Consider the following 13,726-nt stretch of genomic DNA (forward strand, 5'->3'; position numbering starts at 1 on the left):
TGAGTTTTATGGTATCATGTCTTATGTTTATGTCTTTAAATCATTTTGAGTTTATGTTTGTGTATGGTAAAAGGGTGTGTTCTAAATTCATTTTTTAACATATGACTGTCCAGCTTTCCCAACACCAGTCGCTGAACAGACTGTCTTTTTTTCTATAGTACATTCTTGCCTCCTTTGTCATGGATTAATTGACCATGGGTGTGTGGGTTTATTTCTGGGCTGTCTGTTCTGTCCCATTGATCCCCATCTCTGATTTTGTACCAATATCACACTGTTTTGATTAATGTAGCTTTATAGTATTGTCTGGGAGGGTTATGCCTCCTGCATTGTTCTACATTCTTGGGATTGTTTTGGCAATTCTGTCTTTCATGGTGCCATATACATTTTAGAATTATTCTAGCTCTGTGAAAAATGTCACGGATAATTTGATAAAGATCACATTAAATCTGTAGATCTCTTTGACTAGTATGGCCATTTTGAAAATATTAATTCTTTCAACTGGAGAGCATGGGTTATTTTTCCATTTCTTTGAATCATCTTTAATTTCCTTTATTAATGTTTTATAGTTCTTAGGATCTAAGTCTTTCACTTCCTTGGTCAGGATTTTTACTAAATATTCTACTTTTTAAGATGCAGGTTTTAAGGAGATTGTTTAAATTCGCTTTCTGAGCCCAGGGGCTGCACCTAATGAGTCCAGCTACTGAAGCCAGTGCACCCTAGGACCCGTGCTCTGCAACAAGAGGGTCACTGCAGTGAGAAACCCATGCACTTCAAGCAGGGAAAAACCCTCACAGCAGTGAGGACCCAGCACAGCCAAAAATTTTTTTTAAAAAGTAAAATAAGTGACTTTATGCATCCTGTTGCCTCCCAAATAAGCAACCATATTATATAAGCTTCTGACAGACACTTCTCATGTTTGTTTGTTTTTAAGTTGTGGGGAAAAAACACACATTGGGGCTCCCCCAGTGGCTCAGCGGTGAATAGTCTGCCTGTGGAGTGGGGGACGTGGGAAAGGCAGGTTCGATCCCTGTGTCAGGAGGATCCTCTAGTGGAGTGGGTGGAAACCCACTCCAGTATTCTTGCTTGGAGAGCTCCATGGACAGAGGAATCTGGCTGGCTGCAGTCCATAGGGTCACAAAGAGTTGGATGTGACTGAGCAACTGAGCACACACAAAAAACACATAACACAATTACCATCAAAATTATTTTTAAGTGTACAGCTTAGTAGTATTAATTATATTCAAATTGTTAAGTTCCAGTGTTTTTAAAATAAGATATGAATAAATATGAACATACTATCTTGTTTTACTTACTTTTTGGCCACAGTGTGGCATGTGGGATCTTAATTTCCTGAACCTCTGCCCCCTGTATTGGAAGGTGGAGTCTCAACCACTGGACTCTGGGGAAGTCCTGATATTATCTTATTTTTTAAAATATTCTATATACATTGTTCCATACATTGATGTTTTCATTTTCCATTATATCCTGGAGATCTATCCATGAAAACTTCCTCATTCTTTTGCCAAGTGGCTTAGTATTCCATTGTGTGGATGTATAGTTGTTTATTTGACCAGCTCTCCTTAGAAAAACGCTTGCTTTTTCCTAGTATTTTACTGTTGTAAATGAATGCCATAGTCAATAACTATATACATACATCGTTTTGGGTGTATGCAGATATATTTGCAGAACAAATTTCCTGAAGTGTGATTGCTGGGTGAAAGAGTAAATACATTTGTAGTTTTGCTTCCCACTGGCAATATATGAAAATGCCTGTTCCCTGTAGCCTCATCAACAGACTATGTTGTAAAATCTTGGATTTTTGCCAAGCTGATAAATGAGAAATGCAATCTCAAAAATAAATAAATTCCTTTTCTAATATTTTATTGTTAATTTAAAGAAATGCAACTGATTTCTGCATGTTAATCTTGTATCTTGCTACCTTACTGAATGTATTTATCAGTTCTAATAGTCATCTGCATATGATGACAACTTTACCTCTTCCCTTTCAATCTGTAAACCCTTTCTTTCTTGATTCTGTGATTTCTTTCTCTGCTTGCTGTGGCTAGGATTTCAGAAGGCATATTGGATAGAAGTGGTGAGAGTGGTCGTTCTTGTAGCAGGAGAGCTTTCAGGTCTTCACCTCTGCGTGTTACATTGGTTGTGGTTTGTGATAAATAGTTTTCACTATATTGAGATATGTTGTCTCTATACTCGCTTTGGTAAGAGTTTTTGTCATGAATGAATGTTGAGTTTTAGCAATTGCTTTTTCTGGCTTTTGTCTTTTATTGATGCGGTGCATCACATTGATTAATTTGTATATTTTGAAACATCCTCACAACCATGGGATGAATCCAACTTGGTCATGGTGTATAATCATTTTTTAAAAATTTAATTAATTTATTTTAATTGGAGGCTAATTACTTTACAACACTGTAGTGGCTTTTGCCATACATCGACATGAATCAGCCATGGGTGTACACGTGTATAATCATTTTTTGTGTTGTTGGATTCACTTATTCGTTTGCTATTATTTTGTTGAGACTTCTTGCATTGATATTCATCAGAGATATTAGCTTGTAATTTTCTGTTTTGGTAGTGTCTTTGTCTGGTTTTGGTATCAGGTTGATGTTGGCTTCATAGAATGTCTTTGGGAGTATTCCTTTCTATTCAGTCTTTTGGAATAGTCTTGAGAAGGAATGATGTAAATTCTTCTTCATGTGGTAGGTAGAATTTACCTGTGAAGCCATTGGGTCCCTGGATTTTGTTTTTAGAGAGTATTTTAAATTGAGAGATTCTTTTAACTTCTAGTCATTGGTATGTTCAAATTATCTATTTCTTCTTGATTCAGCTTTAGTGAACCTTGTTCATTTTTTATGGGCCATCAAATTTGTTGTCATATAATTGTTCATTGTACTCTTATGGTTTTTGTATTTCTGTGGTATCAGTTGTTATTTCTCCTTTTCATTTCTTATTTTGTTTATTTGGATCCTCTTTCTTTTTTTCTTGGTGAGCCTGGCCAGAAATTTGTCAATCTTGTTTATACCCTTTCAAAGAACCAGCTCTTGTTTATATTGATTTTTTACTATTTTTTTAATCTTTCCCTGATGCTGGGAAAGATTGAAGGTGAGAGGAGAAGGGAAAGACAGAGGATGAGATGGTTGGATGTTATCGCTGACTCAATGCACATGAGTTTGAGTAAACTCTGGGAGTTGGTGATGGACAGGGAAGCCTGGCGTGCTGCAGTCCATGGGGTCACAAAGAGTTGGACATGACTGAGCAAATGAACTGAACTGAAATGTTTATCCATTTGTTATCTCTTCATAGGACCAGCTTTATTTCTATCGATCTTTTCTTTTATTTTTGTAGTCTGTATTTCATTTATTCTGCTCTAATTTTATGGTTTCTTTCCTTCTACTAACTCAGGGTTTGTTCTTTCTCTGCTCGGTACAGGCATAGGGTTAGGGTGTTTACCTGAGACTTTTCTTGTGCCCTAAGGTAAGATTGTATTGCTATAAAATTCCCTCTTAGACCAGCTTTTGCCACATCCCATTTGTTTTGGCTCATAATATTTTGTATTCATTTGTCTCTAGGTATTTTTTAATTTCCTCTAATTTTTTTCAGTGATCCACTGGTTGGTTAGTAAAATATTATTTAACCTCCATGTGTTTTGTTTTTTCCCCTTGTAGTTGATTTCTAATCTCATAGTACTGAGTTTGTGGGGAAAAATGTTTGATTTCAATTTTCTTAAAATTTTTACTGAGGTTTGCTCTTTGGTCCAGCATGTGATCGATCCTGGAGAAAGTTCTATGTGCACTTGAAAAAAATGTGTATTCTGCTGCTTTTGGATGTGATACTAATAAATATCAATTAAGTCTACCAGGTCTAGTGTCTCATTTAAGGCCTGTGTTTCCTTGTTGATCTCCTGTCTGGATGATCTGTCCACTGATGAAAGTGGAGTTTTACAGTTCACCACTATTACTTTTACTGTTGATGTCTCCTCTTAAGGCTCTTAGCATTTGCCTTATATGTTGAGGTGCTCCTATGCTGGCTGCATATATATTTAGATTTGTTATATCTTCTTGGATTGATCCCTAGATCCTTATGTGTAGGGAACCTTCTTTGTTTCCTGTTGTTCATTTGCTCAGTTGTGTCCAACTCTTTGCAACCCTGTGGACTGTAGCACACCAAGCTTCTCTGTCTTTCACTATCTCTCTCGCTGAGTTAATCCCATCCAGCAATCTCATTCTCTGTCACCCCTTTTCCTCCTGCCCTCAATCTTTCCAAGCATCAAGGTCTTTTCCAATGAGTCGGCTCTTCACATCAGGTGGACAAATTATTGGAGCTTCACCTTAGGCGTCAGTCCTTTCAGTGAATATTCAGGGCTGATTTCCTTTAGGATCGACTGGTTTGATCTCCTTGCTGTCCAAGGAGCTCTCAAGAGTCTTCTCTAGCACCACAGTTCAAAAGCATCAATTCATCAGCACTCAGTCTTCTTTATGGTCCAACTCTTACATTCATATGTGACTACTTGGAAAACCATAGCTTTGACTATACAGACTTCTGTCAGCAAAGTGATATCTTTGCTTTTTAATATGCTGCCTAGATTTGTCATAGTTTTTCTTCCAAGGAGCAAGTGTCTTTCAATTTCATGGCTGCAGTCACCATTCACAGTGATTTTGGAGCCCAAGAAAACAAAGTCTGACTGTTTCCATTTTCTCACATCTATTTGCCACGAATTGATGGGACTGGATGCCATGATATTAGTTTTTTGAATCTTGAGTTTTAAGTCAACTGTTTCACTCTCTTCTTTCTGGACTGCAAGAAGATCCAACCAGTCCATCCTAAAGGAGATCAGTCCTGGGTGTTCATTGGAAGGACTGATGTTGAAGCTGAAACTCCACTACTTTGGCCACCTCATGCAAAGAGTTGACTCATTGGAAAAGACCCTAATGCTGGGAAGGAACCAGGGCAGGAGGAGAAGGGGACAACAGAGGATGAGATGGCTGGATGGCATCACTGATTCGATGGACGTGGGTTTGGGTAGACTCCGGGAGTTGGTGATGGACAGGGAGGCCTGGCGTGCTGTGATTCATGGGGTCGCAAAGAGTCGGACATGACTGAGTGACTGAACTGAACTGAACTGAACTTTCACCTTCATCAAGAGGCTCTTAAGTTCCTCTTTGCTTTCTGCCATTAGAGTGCTGTCATCTGCATATCTGAGGTTGTTGATATTTCTCTTCTAGCAATCTTGATTCCAGTTTGAGTTTCATCCAACCTGTCATTTCACATGGTATACTCTGCATCAGTTCAGTTCAGTTCAGTCACTCAGTCGTGTCTGACTCTTTGCGACCCCTTGAATCACAGCACGCCAGGCCTCCCTGTCCATCACCAACTCCCGGAGTTCACTCAAACTCACGTTTATTGAGTCAGTGATGCCATCCAGCCATCTCATCCTCTGTCATCCCCTTCTCCTCCTGCCCCCAATCCCTCCCAGCATCAGAGTCTTTTCCAATGAGTCAGCTCTTTGCATGAGGTGGCCAAAGTAGTGGAGTTTCAGCTTTAGCATCATTCCTTCCAAAGAAATCCCAGGGCTGATCTCCTTCAGAATGGACTGGTTGGATCTCCTTGCAGTCCAAGGGACTCTCAAGAGCCTTCTCCAACACCACAGTTCAAAAGCATCAATTCTTCGGAGCTCAGCCTTCTTCACAGTCCAACTCTCACATCCATACATGACCACAGGAAAAACCATAGCCTTGACTAGATGAACCTTTGTTGGCAAGGTAATGTCTCTGCTTTTGAATATGCTTATCTAGGTTGGTCATAACTTTCCTTCCAAGGAGTAAGCGTCTTTTAATTTCATGGCTGCAATCACCATCTGCAGTGATTTTTGGAGCCCCCCAAAATAAAGTCTGACACTGTTTCCACTGTTTCCCCATCTATTTCCCACAAAGTGATGGGACAGATGCTATGATCTTCATTTTCTGAATGTTGAGCTTTAAGGCAACTTTTTCACTCTCTACTTTCACTTTCATCAAGAGGCTTTTTAGTTTCTCTTCACTTTCTGCCATAAGGGTGGTGTCATCTGCATATCTGAGGTTATTGATATTTCTCCTGGCATAGAAGTTAAATAAGCAGGGTGACAAGATACAGCCTTGATATACTCCTTTTCCAAATTTAGCCAGGTCATTGTTCTATGTCTGGTTCTAACTTTGCTTCTTGACCTGCATACGTGTTTCTCAGGAGGCAGGTAAACTGCTCTGGTATTCCCATCTCTTTAATAATCTTCTACAGTTTGTTATGATCCACACAGTCAAAGGCTTTAGCATAGTCAGTGAAGCAGAAATAGAAGTTGTCTCATGTTAGAGTTTATTTTAAAGTCTATTTTAGTCTAACATGAATATTGTTCCTCCAGCTTTCTTGATTTTTGTTTGCACAGAATATCTTTTTCGATCCCCACGCTTTCATTCTGTATGTGTCCCTAGATGTGAAGTGAGTCTCCTGTAGACAGCATTTATGGGTCTTGTTTTTGTATCCACTCAGTAAGTCAATGGAGCATATACATTTACGTTTAAGTTAGTTATCTGTTTTCATTTAAGTTAATTATTGATATGTATATTTCTATTGCCATTTTGTTATTTTGGATTTTTTTGTAGGTCATTTTTTCCCCCTTCCTCTTTCAGTCTCATCTCTTGTGATTTGACCACTAATTTTCCTTTTATGTTTGGATTCATTTTTGTTTTTTGTGTGTTTATTGTAGATTTTCATTTTGCTGTTACCATGAAGATTTGATAGAGTGGTCTATATATAAACAACATTGTTTTAAGTTACTGCTCTTTTAATTTCAAGTGCACTTCCAATATTCTGCATTTGTATCCTCCCCTTCTCAATATTGCTTGTTTTGATATCTATTTGTCTGCAGCTAATTTCCTACCTTTAGTGTATGCTTGCCTTTTCTGGTGAGCTTCTGCATTGGTAATTTTCTTGCTTCTAGTTGTGTGCTTTTCTTTTCAGCCTAGAGCTGTTCCTTTAGCATTTGTTGTAAAGCTGGTTCGGTCTTGTTGAATTCTCTTAGCTTTTGCTTGTTTGTAAAGCTTTTTATTTCTCTGTCAAGTCTGAATGAAGGCCTGCTAAGTAGTCTATTCTTGGTTGTAGGTTCTTCCTTATATCACTGTGATCACATCATGCTACTCCCTTCTGGCCCGCAGAATTTCTGCTGAGAAGTCAGCTGATAACCTCACGGGAATTTCCTTGAATGTTATTTGTTGCTTTTCACTTTTTTTTTTTTAATATTTTTTCTTTGTCTTAAACTTTTTGTCAGTTTGATTTCTATGCATTTCAGCATGTTCTTGCTTGGGTTTTTGCTGCCTGGAGCTCTCTATACTTTCTGGACTTGGGTGATTGTTTTTTTTTTTTTCCCATATTAGGGAAATTTTCACCATTATCTCTTCACATGTTTTCTCAAGCCCTTTCTCTCTTATTTTCCTGTAATGCCTATGAGTGAATGCTGATTCATTTAAAATTATTATTCAAAATTAGCCCACAGGCATCTCAGATTATCTTCACTTCTTTTCATTCCTTTTTCTTTGTTCTTTTCCACAGCAGTGATCTCCAAGATTCTGTCTTCCAGCTCACTCATCCATTTGTCTACCTCAGTTATTCTGCTTTAGATTCTTTCTAGTGATTTTTTTTTCATTTCAGTTGTTGCATTGCTCATTTCCATTTATTTATTCTTTAGTTCTTCTAGGTCTTTGTTACTCATTTCTTGTCTCTTCTTGATCTGTGCCACCATTCTTTTTCTGAGATCTTGGCTCATCTTTACTATCATTACTCTGAAATTTTTGTGGGTAGATTGTCTATCTTCAATTCAATTAGTTGCTCTGTGATTTTATCTTGTTCTTTCATCTGGAACATATTTCTCTGCCATCTAATTTTTGTAATGTTCTATGATTATATTTCCCATTCTGTAGGCTGAAGGTTTGCAGTTTTCTAGCTCATGCTGTCTGAACCCTGGAGAGTGAGTTTAAGAGCCTTGTGCAGGCTTACTGGAGGGAGGGAGTGGTTCCTGCCCACAGGTGGGTGGAGCTCAATCTTGTCCGTCTGGGAAGGGCCATGTCAGGGGGTGTTTATTGGGCAGCTATGAGCTCAGGAATACTTTAAGCATCCTTTCTGCTGATGTACAGCAGAGTTCCTGTCCTGATGACTTTTTGGCCTTAGGTGTCCCAGCACTAGAGAGCCTGCAGGCTGCAGATGGGGCTAGATGAGAAAGTGGTGGCCTCCAAGAGGGCTCACCCTGATCAATACTCTCCAGAACTATCACTGCCAGTGTCCTTGTCCCCACAGTGAGCCACAGCTGCCCCCTGCCTCTGCAGGAAACCCTTCAATACTAGCAGATAAGTCTGGCTCAGGTTCTTATGAGGTCACTGCTTTTTTTCCCTGGTGGCTTCTTTGGCTCTGGGTATAGGGTATTTTTTATAGTAGGTTTTGGCAGTTTTTTGTCTATGGTTATTCAGCCATTAGTTGTGATTTTGGTGTTTCCTTAAAAAGAGCTAAACTCACATTCCACTCTCAAGATAGTTCACATTCTTTCTTGTCTTGACCCTCCAGTGTCTTCATTTCTATTGATAACCTTTCTTAATTCCTTCAGTATTTTCATTTTCTACCCCCCTCCCTTTTTTTTTTAACTCAGTGTATATTAGACTAAAGAAGTCTGTTTCACTGTTTGCTCTTTCAGGGGAATTCTCTTGATGTTTTTATTAGGAGTGATTCTTCTGTTTCTTCATTTTACTTATATTTCTCTGACTCTATGAGTTTAAGAGAAACAATTATCTTCTGTGATCTTGGATGAATATTTTTATGTGGGAGCACTTCGATGTAGCCTGTGTGGGTTTAATATTTTTGTTGCCAGGGCTGTTTTTAGTATGGATGCCTTCTGCCTCTTTCCTCATTGTGTGCTGGACATTATCCACTTGATAGGGGTTGTGGACTGGTGTTGTGGTGACAAGAGTCTGCTCTGGAGTCTGCAGGGCCTCCTCTTTGCTTTGTGGCTGTTATGGCCCTTTCAGGGGCAGAGTGTGCTTCCTATTTGTTGGATTATAAGTTCTCAGATCCATTTCTGAGCTGTGATATGAGGTAGGAGGAGCCAGTGGGAGAGGAGCCAATGAGTATTCCTTCCCTGGAGCTGTTCACTGTGGACTATATTCTGTGGTGTGACTTGCCATCTGTAGTGTGGATTCACAACTTACACTGTTGTTGGCACTGCCCTCAGCCCTGCCTCAACCATGGCAAAGCCAGCAATTGGCCCTGGTATCAATCAGATGTCTCTACAAAGATCTTCACAAAGATCCACTGAAGTCAGGTACCAGGATTGCAGTAGTCATGCACCTGGACCCACTATGGGAGCTATGGAAGCAGCCTAGATCCCAATCCTGCCTCTGTATACCCTCTAAGCCCACAGCTGCTATGACCAAAGCCATCCCAGCCATAGGAGCATCCATTGTCCACTTGGACATCCCATGGATGCTGAGTTTAGAAAGTCAGTGGAGGCAGCATAAATTCATGGATCAGTAAGCTGCTAGGATGGGGCTCAGATTTCAGCCCTACTTCCTAAGTCACATGACTCTTGGGCAGGAGCTCTGATTTCAGCCCTGCCTCCATATATGGAAAACCCACTGGTAGTTGTGTACTCTAGAACTCAGAGGTGGCTCTCAGTGGGCTGAGAACATGCTTAGAAAGAGGTTCCTATGGCCCTCCATTCATGTACCTCTTAACAGTGTTTCTTTGCTTCTATGGTGGGCCCAGGCTTCTTCCATGTACACTCCCTGTTGTGGCCATACAACTCTGCAGCCCCTTCAGGCTGTCTACATGCAGCCAACCCCAGTCCTCTCCCTAGGTGTGTCCTCTAAAGGCCAAGTTTTAGTCCCCAGGGCATGCCTGTACCAGCAGACATGTGTCTCAGGCTTGGGGGTGCATAGATCATCTGTGCAGATCTTTCTGTACTACTTATCTCAAACCAGTGGTTGCGCTCTTCTTTGACACTCCCCACTGACGAGTGCCTCTCAGGGTGAAGGAACGTTTCCTTTTTACAACATCCTCCTAGTGGTACAGGTCCCATCCTTCTTCTTCTTCTTCTTCTTTTTTTTTCCCTTTTGTCCTACCTAGTTACATGGAGATCTTTCTTGCACTTTTAGCTGAGATCTGCTAACATTCAGCAGGTAGTTTTTGAGAACTGTTCCAAATGTAGATGTATTTTTGATTCATTTGTGGGAGGAGTTGAGCTCCATGTCCTTCTATTTTGTCATATTTATTGGAGCCCCTCCACCACTTTACTTTTGTGTTTGTCTGAGTTACTTTCCATTTAAAAAAAATTTTTACTTTTAGCCTTTTTTACTTTAGTTTTTCTTAATTGCTCTCTTTTAAGTATCTGTCCTATATATGATACACAGTTAAATTCTACTTTTAAGCCAATCTTATTTTTTAGTTTGATAGTAAATTGATTCCACTTGCCTTTATTAATATGACCAACATTTTTATCTCTATCTTTTAAATATTTCAAGTTATATTTACTATGTGTCTTTCATTAAATGTTCTCTTTTATTTTGAACTTTCTGAGTTTTTGGAAGGTGTGTCTTTTTGTTCTAATAGTGTAGTAGTGATCTTTGTCCTAATACTTTTATATAATTCCCTATTCCCTTTCTTCTTTTCTTGAACATTTACTCTTAAGTTCATTATCTTTAAAAGATTTTCTGTATCTGTCACATGTTATTTATGGGTAAATTCATCTTCTCTTTTTCTTTACCTTTTTCCACTTTTTGGTTGTCAAAGCATATATGTTTTTCTTCTGCCTTTATTTTAGTCTTAAATGCTCATTGTTTGTTTGTTTGTTTTTGTTTTTTTTTTACAGAAGTCTCCCTATTCATGTCTGAAATTCATCTTCTCATTGATTCCTTAAAAAGGACATGTAGATAAAATAACTCTCTGAGTTATTGCATGTTTAAAGCTATTAATATTTTTTCAACTGCCATGATGTAGACTTTATAATTTGCTTAGTATGTTGCTGTTGAACAGCAGACTTACACCAACCTGATTTCTTTCCTAAGTGACCTGGTCTATTTACCTAGAGACACAGAGTATTCTTTCTTATTATTATTCCTTTTCTTTAAAGTCCAATAGTTTTACTAGAATGTGAGTTAGAATTGAACTTCTGGAATCGATAGTGCTAGGTACTTGGTGGAAACAGGGCCCTTTCAACATGTAGATTTAAGGATATGTGTGTTTTAGAAAATTTTATCTATTTAAAAAGCAGAGACATTGCTTTGCTGACAAATGTCCATCTGGTCAAAGCTGAGTGCTGAAGAATTGATGCTTTTGAACTGTGGTATTGGAGAAGACTCTTATGAGTCCTTTGGACTGCAAGGAGATCCAACCAGTCCATCCTAAAAGAAATCAGTCCTGAATATTCATTGAAAGGACTGATGCTGAAGCTGAAACTCCAATATTTTGGCCACCTGATGCAAAGAACTGACTCATTTGAAAAACCCCATTGCTGGGAAAGATTGAAGGCAGGAGGAGAAGGGGATGACAGGATGACATGGTTGGATGACATCACTGATTCAATGGCATGAGTTTGAGTAAACTCAGGGAGTTGGTGATGGACAGGGAGGCCTGGTCTGCTGCAGTCCATGGGGTTGCAAAGAGTCAGACATGACTGGGTGACTGAACTGAGCTGCAAATTTTCTTTTCAACTGTATTTTTACCTACATAAGGAGTTAAATTATATATTGTACATAAAATAGATCTTCTTTCTCTGTCTTTCATTTCTATTGCTTACTTTCTTCTACCTTTTTCACAGTTCCTCACTTCTGTACATTTATTTATTTTTAATTCCAGCTTTATTGAGATATAATGACATACAGCACTGTATAAGTTTAAGGTGTGCAGTATAGTGATTTGACTTTTATATGTTGCAAAAAGATTACAATAATATACTTATTTAATATCTACCATCTAATATAGATATAAAAAAGAACACTTTTCCTTGTGAAGAAAATTTTTAGGATATTGTATTAGCAACTTTCATATATATCATACAGCCGTATTAACTATAGCCACCATCTTTTATTGATATATTACATCTCTAGTACTTGTTTTTTAACTGAAAGTTTGTAACATTTGATTACCTTAATCAAATTCCACCAACCCCTTCCTCCATATTTGGTACCCAAAAAATCTGTACTTCTTTATTAGTTTTACTGTTTTTCTTTTACATTTCACCTAAAAATGAAATTGTTTAGTATTTGTGTCTATCTGACTTATTTAACTTAGAATAATGCCCTCACAGTCTACCCATGTTGTCCCAAACAGGATTTCCTCCTTTTTTAAGAGTTGAATGTTATTCAACTGCATTTATAAACACAAACCACATTTTTATCCTTCACCTGTCCATAGACAATTTAGATTGCTTTCGTATCTTGGCTATTGTATGTAATGCTGCAGTAAGCATGGGGGTATGTATATTTCTTCAACAGTGATTTTGTTTTCTTTAGATTATATATGCTTTAACCTCTGTGCCACCAGGGAAGCCCCTTAGATTATATAGCCTGGGGTGAAATTGCTGCATCATATGATAGTTCTATTCTTAATATTTTGAGAGACTTCCATGTCAGGAAGCATTTAACAGGAGGCTTCCTGTGTGCTGTTTTGGATCTGTCAGGAATTCTCTGCTCCTTATTAATTCGTGAATATCCAGGAATTAAGAGGAGAGGCAAGCCTCTCCCAGGACTGAGGAATCCAGGCATTTCCTTCATTAGTTTTTTTATACTGTGATAAGTACTGTCTTCCTTTTTATGAACCATATGGTAAAAGTGGTTATTTACAACTCTCTCTTTCATATGGATGATTTCATGTTTTCTTGATAACTTGTAAGTTTTGATTTTATCTCTGCTGAAAATAGCTATCTTGTAAGACAGTATAAAGGCTATGGTTTTTCCTGTGGTCATGTATGGATGTGAGAGTTGGACTGTGAAGAAGGCTGAGCGCCCAAGAATTGATGCTTTTGAACTGTGATGTTGGAGAAGACTCTTGAGAGTCCCATGGACTGCAAGGAGATCCAACCAGTCCATTCTGAAGGAGATCAGCCCTGGGATTTCTTTTGAGGGAATGATGCTGAAGCTGAAACTCCAGTACTTTGGCCACCTCATGCGAAGCGTTGACTCGTTGGAAAAGACTCTGATGCTGGGAGGGATTGGTGGCAGGAGGAGAAGGGGATGACAGAGGATAGGATGGCTGGATGGCATCACTGACTCGATGGACGTGAGTCTGACTGAACTCCAGGAGTTTGTGATGGACAGGGAGGCCTGGCATTCTGCAATTCATGGGGTCACAAAGAGTTGGACACGACTGAGTGGTTATTTACAACTCTCTCTTTCATATGGATGATTTCATGTTTTCTTGATAACTTGTAAGTTTTGATTTTATCTCTGCTGAAAATAGCTATCTTGTAAGACAGTATAAAGGCTATGGTTTTTCCTGTGGTCATGTATGGATGTGAGAGTTGGACTGTGAAGAAGGCTGAGCGCCCAAGAATTGATGCTTTTGAACTGTGATGTTGGAGAAGACTCTTGAGAGTCCCATGGACTGCAAGGAGATCCAACCAGTCCATTCTGAAGGAGATCAGCCCTGGGATTTCTTTTGAGGGAATGATGCTGAAGCTGAAACTCCAGTACTTTGG

This window comes from Bison bison, unplaced genomic scaffold (genome assembly GCF_000754665.1).
Source record: "Bison bison bison isolate TAMUID 2011002044 unplaced genomic scaffold, Bison_UMD1.0 scf7180017864385, whole genome shotgun sequence".
NCBI lineage: Eukaryota > Metazoa > Chordata > Mammalia > Artiodactyla > Bovidae > Bison > Bison bison.